The 13809-nt window shown below is 44.3% G+C and overlaps 1 pseudogene; it reads left to right on the top strand.

Moving 5' to 3' along the window:
• Positions 1-276: 276 nt before the first annotated feature.
• LOC119398682 (fatty acid synthase-like) lies at positions 277-10806 on the top strand (annotated as a pseudogene).
• Positions 10807-13809: the final 3003 nt, after the last annotated feature.

Genomic DNA, 13809 nt, shown 5'->3' with positions numbered 1-13809 from the left:
TAATTCAATCATGGCACAGATAGTCGGGTACTACGTTAACGTTAACTTCTTAGCTGCAGTTTGAAAGAAGGCTCGTATGAATACACGCTTCTTTGTGGAGTCTGCTTCCTAGATTGTTAAGTTGCTGTTGCAATACTGAGCACGGATATGGAGACTGCCGTGTAGGAGACAACTTCATTTTCATTCGTGGCCTAACTGTGATGTCGCAGTGGATTGATCTTTTTTTTTTTTCTTACAATGCTTGAAAGAGACAATGCTAATGCTTGGTAAATTCAGATGCGACCGGAAGAGAGCGAGCACGTGAGTCGCGCACCTCCTGTGGAACTTGAAGCAGTGGTGCATCCCCACTTCTACCGACACAAATCCTACGCCATTGCCGGTGGTCTGGAGGCTTCGGTCTCGAGCTCGCAGACTGGATGGTGACACGTGGATGCCACAAGCTGCTCCTGACCTCCAGAAGTGGCATACGTACGGGGTACCAGAGGCTTTGTCTTAGGCACTGGAGCGAACGAGGGGTCACAGTGCTCGTTAGCAGTGACGACGTATGCACTGAAGGCGGTGCACGCAAGATCATCGAGACTGCGGCAGCTATGGTCCCGGTGGGCGGTATTTTCAACCTGGCCATGATAAGATAGCCGAGCAGCAAACGACATTATTATGAAGTTTCCCTTGCGACGGCATACCTCACACATCATTGTTATCCTCACGTATTTTCGACATCTAGCAGTTATCATGAAAGACATTTGTTAAGCTCCACTAGTCAAGCTCTACCTACATCATGAAATCAATACTTCCTTGTAATAAAGTACCTATAAGACACGACAATCCAACAAGCCATAAGCTATTGTACCAATGTTAATTAAAATACAGTATCGGTCCATTTTTAATTGCAATTGATTTGTACAAAATATTCAACTCCTATGTTGTAGTCAAAAGCGAGCCATTTCAGCATTTTCTGCTTGGTGGAAAAAACGACAAAGCATTGTGGTACCAAACAAGAAATTGTTCATATTCACCTAATGATTTTGTAATGGAGCCTGCTGGCGAATATTATTTTGGATTGCTGGAAACTCTAAAGCTTCGTAGGTCTCTTCAGTCAGAGTTTAACAGCTCTTAAATTAGCCCATATGACGTAACGTAAATCAATTTGAGAACGCAAATCTGCTTTTTGAATCATTAAATAAACTGACACCACCCCTTCATGATAAAGAAGTGTCCGGAGAACATCTCGGCACTGAAATATTCATTCGCTTCTTACGATGTCATTGAATCTCCTCCTTCATATTCATTCCCCCTCACTCAGTAACGTCGCTGTTTACAGCAAATAGATATCAATGAAAAACTTAGATGTTGAGCTGAATCTCGATATCATGTCTATGTTAATTGATACGTAGTTTGAAACACCTTGATTGTGCACGTCATAAATTTCAACTGTTTTACCACCACGCCACAAGGTCTGAAAGTCGCATCTTGCCTTCACTAATGATTACCGGGCGTATTCGGTTTGTGTGTTTCCGGGGAGACCGGAATGAAGATATGGCAGATGTATCGTTTGAATGAAGAAGTGATGTTGCCTCAACTTAGTCACTTGTGCATGCTCGTTGCCTGCAGAAATTGGCGTATTCAAAGAAACTTTAAAAAGAAATAAATTTCGGTTCTTCAGCATATTACTATATTCATAGTAAACACAAACATTCTTTCATGGAAATATGCTTTTTTTTCATCGTTCCGATAGACACCTAGTCTTGAATTTAGAGGAACTGCTTTCAGTAACGTAAATTAAATACCTGTCTAAAATACCATCAAATTGACGATATTTATACTGTTATACAACACATATGAATATTCGTCTCAAGATCAAATGGCCCCGCAAGGATCGGCTTACGCAACGGCCCCGTAAGAACTTGCCATATCCATGAGCCAAATGGCTATAAGATATGAAGAAAAAATATGTCTACTCAGCTGTCGGTAATAGCATTAAGAGCACTGTCTATGTAAGGCGGATACTGGAATCTGCCGTCATTGCCCGGTATACCTTAGCCAGTTTCTCCATACGTCATATGTTTTATGTACAGCGTAATGTGGTATGTTTACAGTGTGCTAAACTCGCAGCATTATATTGGGATTCTGCAGGCCTCATGAAAGCCGTCACAATACGAGAAGTAATGGTTACACTCATGAAGATGCGTACTATGTTGCATATTGCTATGCTAAATGACGAAAACGATCATGGAAGGAAAATAAAGTCACAGTTACGCCGCAAGGGTGAAGTAATGAATGCGACAGCAACAAAGTGGAACGCCACACGAAGAACGGCAAGCAGCTCGACACTCGCAGCGCACTGCTCAAACACAAATAAGGACGCACTAAGAGAACGCACACGTACACACACGATGAACAACTGTCACAATTGTTACTGCGCGCTGCAAGGGTCGACTATGCACAACCAGCTTGCCCTTAATATGGCTCTTCTAACAAGCAGCTCATTCCTTTCGCAAACGCGGCCGCTGTCGCGAGCAAAGTGGCCTTCGCGCTGTCTACAGCTTTAGGGCAAACTTTCCGGGGAAAGCATAAGACGCACAAAGTTCCTCCCTCGCAAGATAGACGTGCGGATACGGGCGCCCATGCCCTGTATGTCGAAGTAGGATGTACGCGCACATCTCAACTCCGGCGAAACGCGTGCGGGGCGACGACCGCTCAATCACGCCCTCCGTGCCACCTCGGGGGTGATAGGCAACACGCTGAAGCACACTGGAGTTCTGCGCACCGTCAGCGGTAAATAGCGTATATAAATAGCTCTCCCTTAGTACGTTGGATGACGAATGCTGCGTGGCGGAGTTGTCTAACGCGGCGCGCTGGGGAGCGAAGATAACATGTCCGAATCTCCGATCATGCTGTACGGAAATTGTTTCATCTCAATTATTTATCTTTCGGGGTTTAAATATATATATGAACGTACACATATAAGAAGAAGGACGGTGACGGCACCGGCGAAATCGCGTAGAGAGTGTCTATATAATTGCTCTTGCAATACAAATTAAATGAAGATACAGAGGCTGCCAAAACGAGAACACACAAGAAAACACCAAGGAGGAAATAATAAAGTTGACATACTATTCATCGACATTTTTCAAGAAATATTTTTACATGTTGTTGGTGTTAAGCTCTTTCTTTCCTCTCTATTCTTTCGTATTAAGAAATTTATTACACTTGTTGCGAATTACGCGTGTTAGTCTTGGTGAAAATCAGGTTTATTGCACTCTCTGCAAATATAGGTGTACAGCTGTTTGCATGGCGGGCTACCGCTATTTTATAAGATACAACACCCATTTATTTGTCAGAAAGAGATAAGAGCCTGAAAATAATTGTTATCTACGTAATGCTTCATCTCATTTTAGGTTATGTGCGTCATTTTAGATCCTACATAGGGATTTCTCAGAAAGAAAATATTCCTAGTTGTCGAAATATTTCTCTTTCTCCGTGCCTCTAAACCGGAGCCCTCTCTCAAGTCGCCCTACTAGTTCAGCTAGCCAGGAGGATAGCAATTTGCAGCCTGAGGCGAACTCATCGAATATTTACTTCACTTAATATGGCATTCAGTTTCGAAGCGCTTCGAGTTGCCGATTGATACAACCTCGTACAGCGAATTACTAACCTCCTGATTATCGCACTTAATAGACGACCGCTTCGGAAAGGCATTGGTCCCGAATTAGAACCACGGACAAACAAGAATTTTTTGCCAGCGCGAAAGCTTTCTTTACTTGGAAAGATTGCTAACCTTTTCTATAGAATTTTGTTACAAACGTGTTGGCGTAACTTTTCCCCTTCTGCCAATCAATCATTCAAAAAAGAACTGACACAGATGTTGGTTTGCTGCGCTTGCTTGTTTTGTGTTATTCTCCACGTAAATGGAATTCGAGTGCGAAAGTGGCCGGGTAACTTACTTTGTGTTTGCAGGTTCTTCGTGATGCCTTGATTGAGAATCAGTCCGCTGAGATGTACGCGGATGTGTGCAAGCCCAAAGTGCTTGGCACTCAGTGCCTCGACGACGTGTCACGAAAGGAGTGTCCCGAACTTGATCACTTTGTTGTATTCTCATCAGTGTCTTGTGGCCGTGGTCAGATTGGTCAGACAAACTACGGCCTCGCCAACTCCGTCATGGAGCGTGTTTGCGAGCGACGGGTCGCCGACGGCCTCCCCGGTGAGTTTAGCGGCTCCTCTGTCAAATCGAGAGCTTACAGTAAGATAGAGGATTTTCTCAGCTGAAAGGAAAATGTTACTGCACTAATTAAAACCTCATTCAATATTACCTCTAAAGCGACCAAAATATATTCATTATAAGCTAGTCTAAGTACAGGCTTCCATTGCAATAGGTGATTTGATAGACCTAGTAAAAATGCTAAAAAGCTCATACCAGCAATAACTTAAATTAACGTATAGGATTTCCCACTTTTCGACGTTTTAGGAGACACAGTTTGCATGATTGCGTCGGCTATTCTGTTCAGAGGCACGCATTTGTCCACCTTATGGTTGTGTTTTCATGTTGGAAGCTGATCGGTATTTGGAATTTTTCGCAAAACATTTCAGTGATAAAATAAAAATGTCTAAACATATTGCTTCTAAAAGTCCCTACAAGGTGATTCACTTCTTTCCATCATTTTACATTTCATCTCACAAAAAAACCTTCTTGTGATACGTCTTCGCATAACCGAACAGCAATTCACTATTACTAGACTTCACTACCAAAAGTAATGTACCTATATATCGAAAATACTTCTCATAAGTTATTTGACCAGAATGCTTTTTGTATGTTTTTCTTATAGTAGTACCCACTGCACTATCAGCAACAGGGTCTTGCTCTTGCTTGGACATTTTGGAAACCGGTTGGCGTGAAATAAGTAACTGACTAGCTGTATTTATCGAAAGATGCAAAACCTATGCATTGAATGTTGTGCGCCCCCAGGGAAATAAAAATTGGCGTCTTCTGAAGCTTTAAAATGTGTAACTCCTCCCACACGCTTGATACTATCTTCTACAAGAACTAGATATTTTGGACAAAGTTTCTGAGCAAGATGACTTTTTTTAAACTTAACACGTACTGACGTTTTGTACTCTTTATGAGCAGAAGGTTTGTTTTATTATGGGTTCGCTATTAGACTCTAGGGCTGCTTCTACGCAGCTGTACGTTTGATTAATACCTTCAAAAGATACCTTGAAGTGTCATTTTCACTCTGCTGGAGCCCCAAGCGAATTTTCAAGACTGCGATTCCGTGTAATTTTAGCAACCAGGCCTTATCAGTTAGGAACGTTGCTTGCTGGGCAAATTTGTTGATCCTAATTCAAAAATGGATACCAGCGTTTAGAAAACTGACACAACAGAAAACTGAACAGGATAAGGGCTTCCTTATTTGTTTACACAATTGTTTTATTCAGCCTCTTGTTCTCGCTCGAATGAAAAATAATAGCTGTGAAAACATTACAAGCAGGCAGTATCATGCCATTGCCAAGCAAACACCTAACGAAGACAAAGACCTAAAAACGCACTGTTATGAAAGTAGCTATTTTTAGAGATTTCTTAAAAGTGTATTTATTTGTGCAAATTCAGGATTGGCTATCCAGTGGGGCCCCATCGGAGAGGTTGGCGTAGTCCACGAAAGCGTGGGCACGGACGTGGATTTTTTTGGACTTGTGCCACAGCCAATATCATCCTGCATGGAGGTGATGGACTACTGTTTAAGCCAAAGGGAACCCGTCGTCTCCTGCTTCCTCAAGAGCAGCCCATCATCGAAACAGGGCAGCAAGGATACCAGAGACCTTGTTGAGAGCGTGGTTCACATACTTGGTGAGTTCTAGAGGCTTTCGACCTAAATGCTTGATGCTTGGATATCGCGTAATATCACCAGTATTACGTGTTCGTTGGATGTTTCCTACGAATCTATCTATATCCATCTAACATGATTTATCCGCCTTTGTCAACGCCGCTTTATCAAAACAAACAATGACTGAAATGTACCAACGTGGACATACATGGTTCAATTTGTTGCCATAACTTCGAAAAAATTCTTAGCATCATTAGTTATGCATTTTCATATCTGTAACGGCTGTACGCCGAAAGCAATGCAACCTCACAAATATAAACTACTACCTCGCATTCATAAAATATCCTCATCTCTTCTGCAGCGCATGAAACTACACGCCGTTGTTCTCTGCGTGAACAACGGCTGCAGGCACTCGCCACGGGAATAGAATATGGTAGAACCCTGACTACACATCGCATGACACAGGTTTTAAGCGTTCACCATGAGGAAATAAAATTGTGCCTCTCTTTAACGAAATGCAAACACGATGTCAAAGTCTTTGCGAATCGGTTAACTTGAGCAGTTGATCTACTTCCTTAGATGCGCCAATCTTGACGTCTATCGGTTTATATGCGTCGTTTTTTTAATTCATGCGAATTATCTTTGCAGTGCCTGCAAATGCGCAGATCTTTTGGTAATTAACCCGGGTTTTTCATTTTGATTTATTACTTTTCCTTCAAATTTTAATTTTTTGTGTATATACAACGTGGGAGCCGCCTACGTCAACTTAGGGTTGATCTTCAGGACCCGAATATAGCTCATCATACCATACAGCAGAAAGCGTAGTGAAATGTTTCGTACGCACACATGATGTTTTTACCAACGTATTTTGTATTCCGTATGTTTACATAATTTTGCTGCTCCTTCTATTTGTACCATGGTATGTTGAGTCCAACTTTTTCCAGAATTTTCTTCATATTTTTACATTGATTCGATGTCCCGCACATCATCTCATAGCGAAGCGCCTTCAGGCCAAATAGCCTATAGCTCCACTTAGTTTTTTGTGTGTTACCGCAGAAATACGCTATATTTTCTAAGTGAATTAAATATAGTTCGTTCATTAAGAAAATGCTGTGAAATTTATCAATTTCTACTGTCATCAGAACGCGTTGTCGTGTATTGTGAAACGCCTGCCACAATGAACAATGACGTGCATTCACAATGAACCCCCACCTGCGTGATAATAGACGAGACATTTTTCCACGGCACCTTGACAAGCACCTCTTCTCCCCATGCGCGCACATGCCCGTGCAAGAACGCACCCGTAGCATTTTAACAAAAATAATTTACCGAGTTTTTTGGAAGCTACCCTCCAGCACATATTCCGCGCGATAACTACAGGGCAAGCCAGTTCTCTCATATCTCACATGGCTGAGCGTTTAGAGCTAATAAATTAAGTACTTCATGCTTCTTCAAAGTGCTTGTAGGTAATCGCTGACAACGATGCGAACAACCTCTGTTATAATATCACTAATAGAGCTTACGCGACACGTACGTTATTAGCTGCACTCTCTTATTTCTTCCGAAGTAAAGTGAAATAGACAAACTTGAAAGGCTGAATCATCACCTGAGGAAATGACGAGCAATACGAACACGTTCTCACAATCCTCGCTACCTCTTTTGCAGGAATCAGTGATCTGTCGAAGATGAGTCCCACCGTCACCCTCGGTGAACTGGGAATTGACTCCCTGATGTGCGTCGAGTTGAAACAGCTGCTTGAGCGATACTACGACGTGAGCGTGACTACGCAAGAAATCCGGCAGCTCACTGTAGGCCAGTTAAAGGAGATCAGCGAAGGCCGCAGCGGCAGTTCCCCGCTGTCTGAAGTCCCAGCTCCGGACGAAACCGGCGACGGTAGGCACTCAACAACATTTATTTAACAGTAGCTAGGAGTCCCTTGCCGCACGCAGGTGTCAAGTTTAACCTCTTCCGGAACTACAAACGTCACTGTCGCTATGACGTCCCCCTACTCATGGGAAATAAGTAACTTCTCCGCCGACAATTCCTGGAGTGGTAACACTGAGTTATCCAAAAAAATAAAGCGATAAACATGTTAATCCGCGCTACCAAGTCTTCAGTAAAACACGAACAATTGCACAGAAAGACAACGGCTCAAGTGTGTGCTAATTACCGAATTATTTCTGTGCCTACTACGACTTACACGCAGGTATACGACCACGCGGAAGAAACAGAAACGGAGAAGCTAAGAAAAAACAGAAGTACCACTTTGCTTTCCATTTTACGGGTATTTTACCAAGCTTTCATATATATATATATATATATATATATATATATATATATATATATATATATATATATATATATATATATATATCCCTCTATTGCATAGCGTCCCAAATTTGGCACATACCGATTAACATTTTTTATTGAGGGCGCAAGAGACCCAGTTGAGAATGCGACACTGCCAGAGTAATTCCCATAGTTATGCGCACTTAACATAAAAAAAGTGCTGCCATCCATGTAGCAGTAAGAAAAACAGACGTGAAATAGATTTCACAGAGCACGTGCTAGTTCGGCATGCGAACAACAGCGATTGCGATTTTTTTATCGCAACGTTTTTTTCGCTGCAGAAGCATGAAAAAATTATTCTGGGGTATCTCGTGACCTTAAAAATTCATGCTCTTTATTACTTTTCTCCATTTCTTTTGCCACTACGGTATACAGCCGAAAACCGGTATGTGCCATATTTGGCACAGTATGAATATCAGTGACGAAATGCGCAATATGCTGCCATCTATGTTGTGCTCCACAATACAAATGTAAATAAAGCAGAGCCTCTGAGATCATGCAGCACAGCTCTGTTGTGCAGGATTTAGGTTGTGGTGATAGGTTTTTAGCTCCTTCTCAAAAGTCTGGGGTGCCAGCAACAGTACCTGGCAATTCGTTTGTTACAATATTGGCGTGGGTACATAAAAATATTATGTGAGCTCCGACCAGTTCAAGACGATATTTAGCTTCTTCGATTTCCTCGGCAATGACGCTCCTAACCACAAATCAGTGGCTGGTAATTCGAGCAGGAAAGTATGACGAGGCGGCAACATGCGAACAGACAAACGTGTAAGCGGCCATCTTGTACATAGATATCGGCGGTCAGATGCACTAAGAGAAATGTTCAATTATGCCTCAACACAGGAAGCAAATGATTTGCTTCATTCCACACATCACCTCAAAAAATCTCACTCAGTGATATTTTGTTTTCCAGCCACGTCCGCAATATGGCTCGCCCATCTGCATGGTGTGCCATATTTGGCACAAACCTGTATCTTCATTAATACAGTCACAATAAATCTGAAAATTTTTGCATATGTTGTTCTTCGTCTGTCTTATGATAAGAGTCGAGAAAATAATTTTTCAAATAACTTTTTCGTAATTCATGCAATAGAGGGATATATATATGCGAGGATGAAGTTCAATGGATCCGGTGGGAAATGCAGTCGAGAAAGGAAGACAAAACGTACGAAACAAGCTTTACTAACGTTTCGGCAGGAGGGCCTGCCTTCGTCACTCTGACGAAGGCAGGCCCTCCTGCCGAAACGTTAGTAAAGCTTGTTTCGTACGTTTTGTCTTCCTTCCTCGACTATATATATATATATATATATATATATATATATATATATATATTATATATATATATATATATATATATATATACATATATATATATATATATATATATATATATATATATATATATATATATATGTATATATCACTGTTAGCGAGTTAATAATTATGGTGTCTGTTTTCCTCCATGCACATGTTTTCGCACTTTTCTCAGAAAGTTGTCTGGCGACTACGTTTATAGCCGCATTATTATACGCGATTGTGCTGCAATTCACATGACTGCAAAAGCGAAGAACGAGTACTGACAGCAGTTCCGTTTATTCAGTTACGCGGAGCAGCAAGCCCAACTCGCGCCTTCCGTGTTTGTGCGAGGAATGCGCGCGCTCGTAATTCACACAAACGTTGCTCCTAACGAAATGCAGAACGGCACTTAAAGGTCAAGCTAACCCTACTTTTATTCAGCGCTTCCTGAAGCTGCTGACTTTCCGCTCGCTTCCTCTCGTGCATGTCTAATATTGCAAGCGCACAATGTTGGAAGTGGCGCTGGCGCGCCAAATCGCACGAGCAATGTGAGATCATCGTAGCTGCAGCAACTGGCTCGCGTGCTGCGACGCACCAGTGTGTTGCCCTAAGTATTGATCGAATATTACAGATAACGTTGGGCAATACGCTACATTTAAGCATGGTTTTCAATTATGCATACTATTACTGTCCATTCTGTGAATTCATATTTACGTATTTAGTGAAGCAGGCACGCGCTGCCGTTATCGAGAAGAGACAAGAGTAGACTTTATATTTAGCTACCTGCGTTTCGTTCTTTTTTCCATTTTCTTCAGTAGCGGAGTAGAAACTGAAAAAAAGAAAAGAATGCCTTATGTGGAGCGTCCTGTGAACATTCCTTATTGTCTGCGCTGTGTATATCGTGTCGTCGGAGTCTTCTTGCCATTTATAACGCTGATGTACTACAGAAGTGCTATTAGGCATGTCTTTTTTCTCAATGACGCATGCATTTTAGCACAATTATATAGTTTATTATCAACCGGATCGATTTACACCTTTAATAATTGAGGAGGAATAGTGCGTTAACTACAGGCGTACTTAGATCTTCTGCAGCTCGGCACAAACCGTAGTACTTAAGCGCATCTTCTGTGACGTCACATTTCCGTTACCATGGTTAGTGCGATAGTTGAGTAATCGTGGAGTAGCTTTCCCCTTCAAAATCTTAGTGCAAATTTTGTTTTTTTGTGTGTGTCTGTTGCCAGATGTGAAACAAGCCCCTGAAGGGAAGGCAGACGATGAGTTTCAGGAGACATCCTCACAGCCACTTGTGAGCAGCGCTGTGAAGCCATCAGAAGTCGCCTAGTGCACCAACGAAGTCCAGCTGTCGAGAGAGACCCACCAAGTGTGATAAGCGTTACCTGACGCACGGAGTGATGTCGCCATGAATTGTCAACACAAACGGTGTCAACACAATGAATAAAATAAATTCATCGTGGAGCCAATTTCCAGCAGACTTCAGCACACCTCGCTGCTCTTCAGAAGTAAAAGTAAGCCTGCTAAAAAAACTGCAGTGTGTCGTATGATTATTACCCCAGCTTTAAATAGCTGCGCCGTCAAAGAGCCATTCGCGCAACGTGCCACATTCGATCAATTTTCAAATTGATCGAATTGGTCAAGTTCATACAAGTTTTGCTGCAGCCTTCTTGACCACGTGAGCGTTATGTGGTATGATGGTGTATCTTAGTCTCGGCGAATGGGGTGTCGCTTGGAGTGCACCGCAAAGCCTTTCGGCCTCTCTGGGGTGGCAAATGTTGATGTTCCAGCATACTTTGCGGAGAGGTCATACAAGGTGCCTCAACGTAAATTTCATCCGTTTCTAGGGCTTTCTGTGATATATTTCCACGCTTCCTGCATTAAGTTCCTCTTATAGAAAGGATAAGGTCATCCGCATAAAATGCATGACCCAGGCAATGCTCTTCAGATAGATTGATAACCTGTCGACGAATCCAATGTTAAGAAGGAAAGAAGATCGAATGTAACCTTGAGATCTGCCCTTGTTACGCATCCATTTGACCGATACATTTGACCTACTCAAAGTTCTGTGTTGCAGTATGGACTTTTATGAAGCCCCTGTATCGGTTGACCTGCTGACCACAGCTTGTGTCATCAAGACTTGTCTTTTCGACTTGCGGATGTGGATTCGTCACTTCCGCTTTCAAATGTATTCCAGCAATACACCCCTAGTGGAATCCAGCTGTTTTTAGCCTGTATGATCATTGCTGAAGCAGTTTGGCTTGACAGGCAGTCTTTGAAATGGGTCACAGGTGGGAAAGTGTTTGTAGCTTGCCTAGTTTGGATATAAATACAATACTCGCCCCCTTCCATTGCGCTGGTAAGCCTGCTTGAACTTTTCAAGATATGCTATCGTAGAAGTTTTCAACGACCTATAATATATCCCTGTCGAGATTTCTAATTACAGCGTTAGTGATACTTTCGTGACACGGGGCCGCTTTTTTCGGAATGCGACTTTAAGTTCCTCTATGGTAAGCGGCGCATACATGTAAGCGCTGGGTGTCCCCATATGTATATTCCCAAGTACATTGATGCACGCCACATATCTTCGCCGATAAATCTTGATACTCTGCTCGCACTCGATCGTTAGTGCTGTCGCGAATGGCGAACTCGCGGCGTCCGACAAGACCATGCCGTCGCCGCTGCTTTATTTAGATGCGGGCTAAGGCCGAAGGGAAGCGGTTGCAGCTGCCGCGTCCAGCCCGACAAAGATCCAAACCGCATTTCACACACATGCGTCACGAGCGAGGCTGCTTCATCGTCTTCTCCTCCGAGACCACCTGAACGTGAAGGTAGCGTCGCTACATAGCCCCCGTAAAGCGCGTAGCGCGATTTAAGTAGAAAAGTATGGTCTAAAAAGCAAATACCAAGACTATGTACATGAGCGGCCGTTCGTTTAATGTCCGTTGAAAGGCAGAAAAAGGGACCCTGTTCAGGCGAATGGGCAGTGCAAGGCCCGCGGGGTCCGATGCCGAGAGTATCGCTGCGGACGGATAGCTAGGGGAGCTGCATGGCAGGCATGTGAAGTCGAAGGTGGAATCCGTGTACAACGTCCTCACTGTAAAACACGTGCTGACATATTGAGGACAGTGACGGGGCTGCTGGGAGCACATCTGCAAGCAGGCCACGCCATCCATTGCGCTGAGGTGGCCCTCTTCGGACCTTGGGCATCCAGTACAGCCCAAACCTGCGAGATGGCTCCAGGTGGCGCGCGCCGCCTGATGACTGTAGCACGAGTACGAGAGGTGCCATGGACGCGGACGTCACAGACGTCCCCCGAGAACGGCATGCAGGACCACTGCAGGTTGCAGGTGTTGGCGTCGAAGGGCGGTGTATGGGCCGGGCAGCGGACCTCAGCCAAATGGTAGGCGGTTAATGACTGCGACAATCGTTATCCGCATCTCGGCACGCTCAAGTCAGTCTAAGCGCCGCATTTGCATCGGTTGAAGGGCGCTGATCGCCAGTACGAATCCGATCAGCGCTGTCCTTCAGAGCGCCTTGCACCAAATCGCTGAATACACCGAACGATGAAAGGGCATCATGCCGCCGTACCGAGTGCTTGAACCTCACCGGCGTGCAGACGCCATAGCTCCGCGTCAAGGAGAACGTCCCCGCCATCTTGAGGGTTGTTGGAAGGCCCCGAACCTCGGGACTGAAGCCCGTCTTCGCGTGGCGGAAAGCCGGGTGGCATGGATGACGATGTCTCTGGAAATGGTGGGCGAGTGGCATGCGACACGTTGTGCTCCATTGGTAGCTGGTAGCTGGAGGGGCATCTGCGATGCCGCAGCTGTCGCTGGTCGTCCACGTGTGGAAACACGTGCAGACGGTGTGAGTATAGGTTATGGACTCCGGAGAAGCGCACCTCTTGATGGAAGCGCCCATCAATGGAGGATTGTGGTCTACCGCGTCGTGGTAGCTGGCGCAGGATGGGAGGCACTCGAGACAAGCCGTTAGGTTGTCTCGGTCAAGATGGGCAGTGGCAGCACGTCGTGTATCATGCGGTCGGTCTCTTGACGAGGGCGATGCTTAGCGCCGCAAGACTGAATGATGGTATGCCGTAGTGCGGTGTCAGCGCAGGCGCCCGTCCAGAAGCAAGTGAGGCAGCATTCGAGCTCAAGTGGCAGGATGTACTGGAGAACCTGATGCTTAAATTCTCGGAGCCAGAGTTGTGGAGCTCCCGGACCGCCTCGAACTGCTTGAATCAGGATTCGGCGCCGGAGAACTACAACGATGGCATCGGCGGGTCGAAGTTTGGTTCCATTCGTCGGATTGCTTGTTAGCAGTGGTGCAGCGC

The sequence above is a fragment of the Rhipicephalus sanguineus genome, chromosome 7, assembly GCF_013339695.2.
Source record: "Rhipicephalus sanguineus isolate Rsan-2018 chromosome 7, BIME_Rsan_1.4, whole genome shotgun sequence".
NCBI classification, from domain to species: domain Eukaryota; kingdom Metazoa; phylum Arthropoda; class Arachnida; order Ixodida; family Ixodidae; genus Rhipicephalus; species Rhipicephalus sanguineus.
Note: the sequence above shows the minus strand (reverse complement) of the source record. Positions and strands in the feature narration are given on the sequence as shown.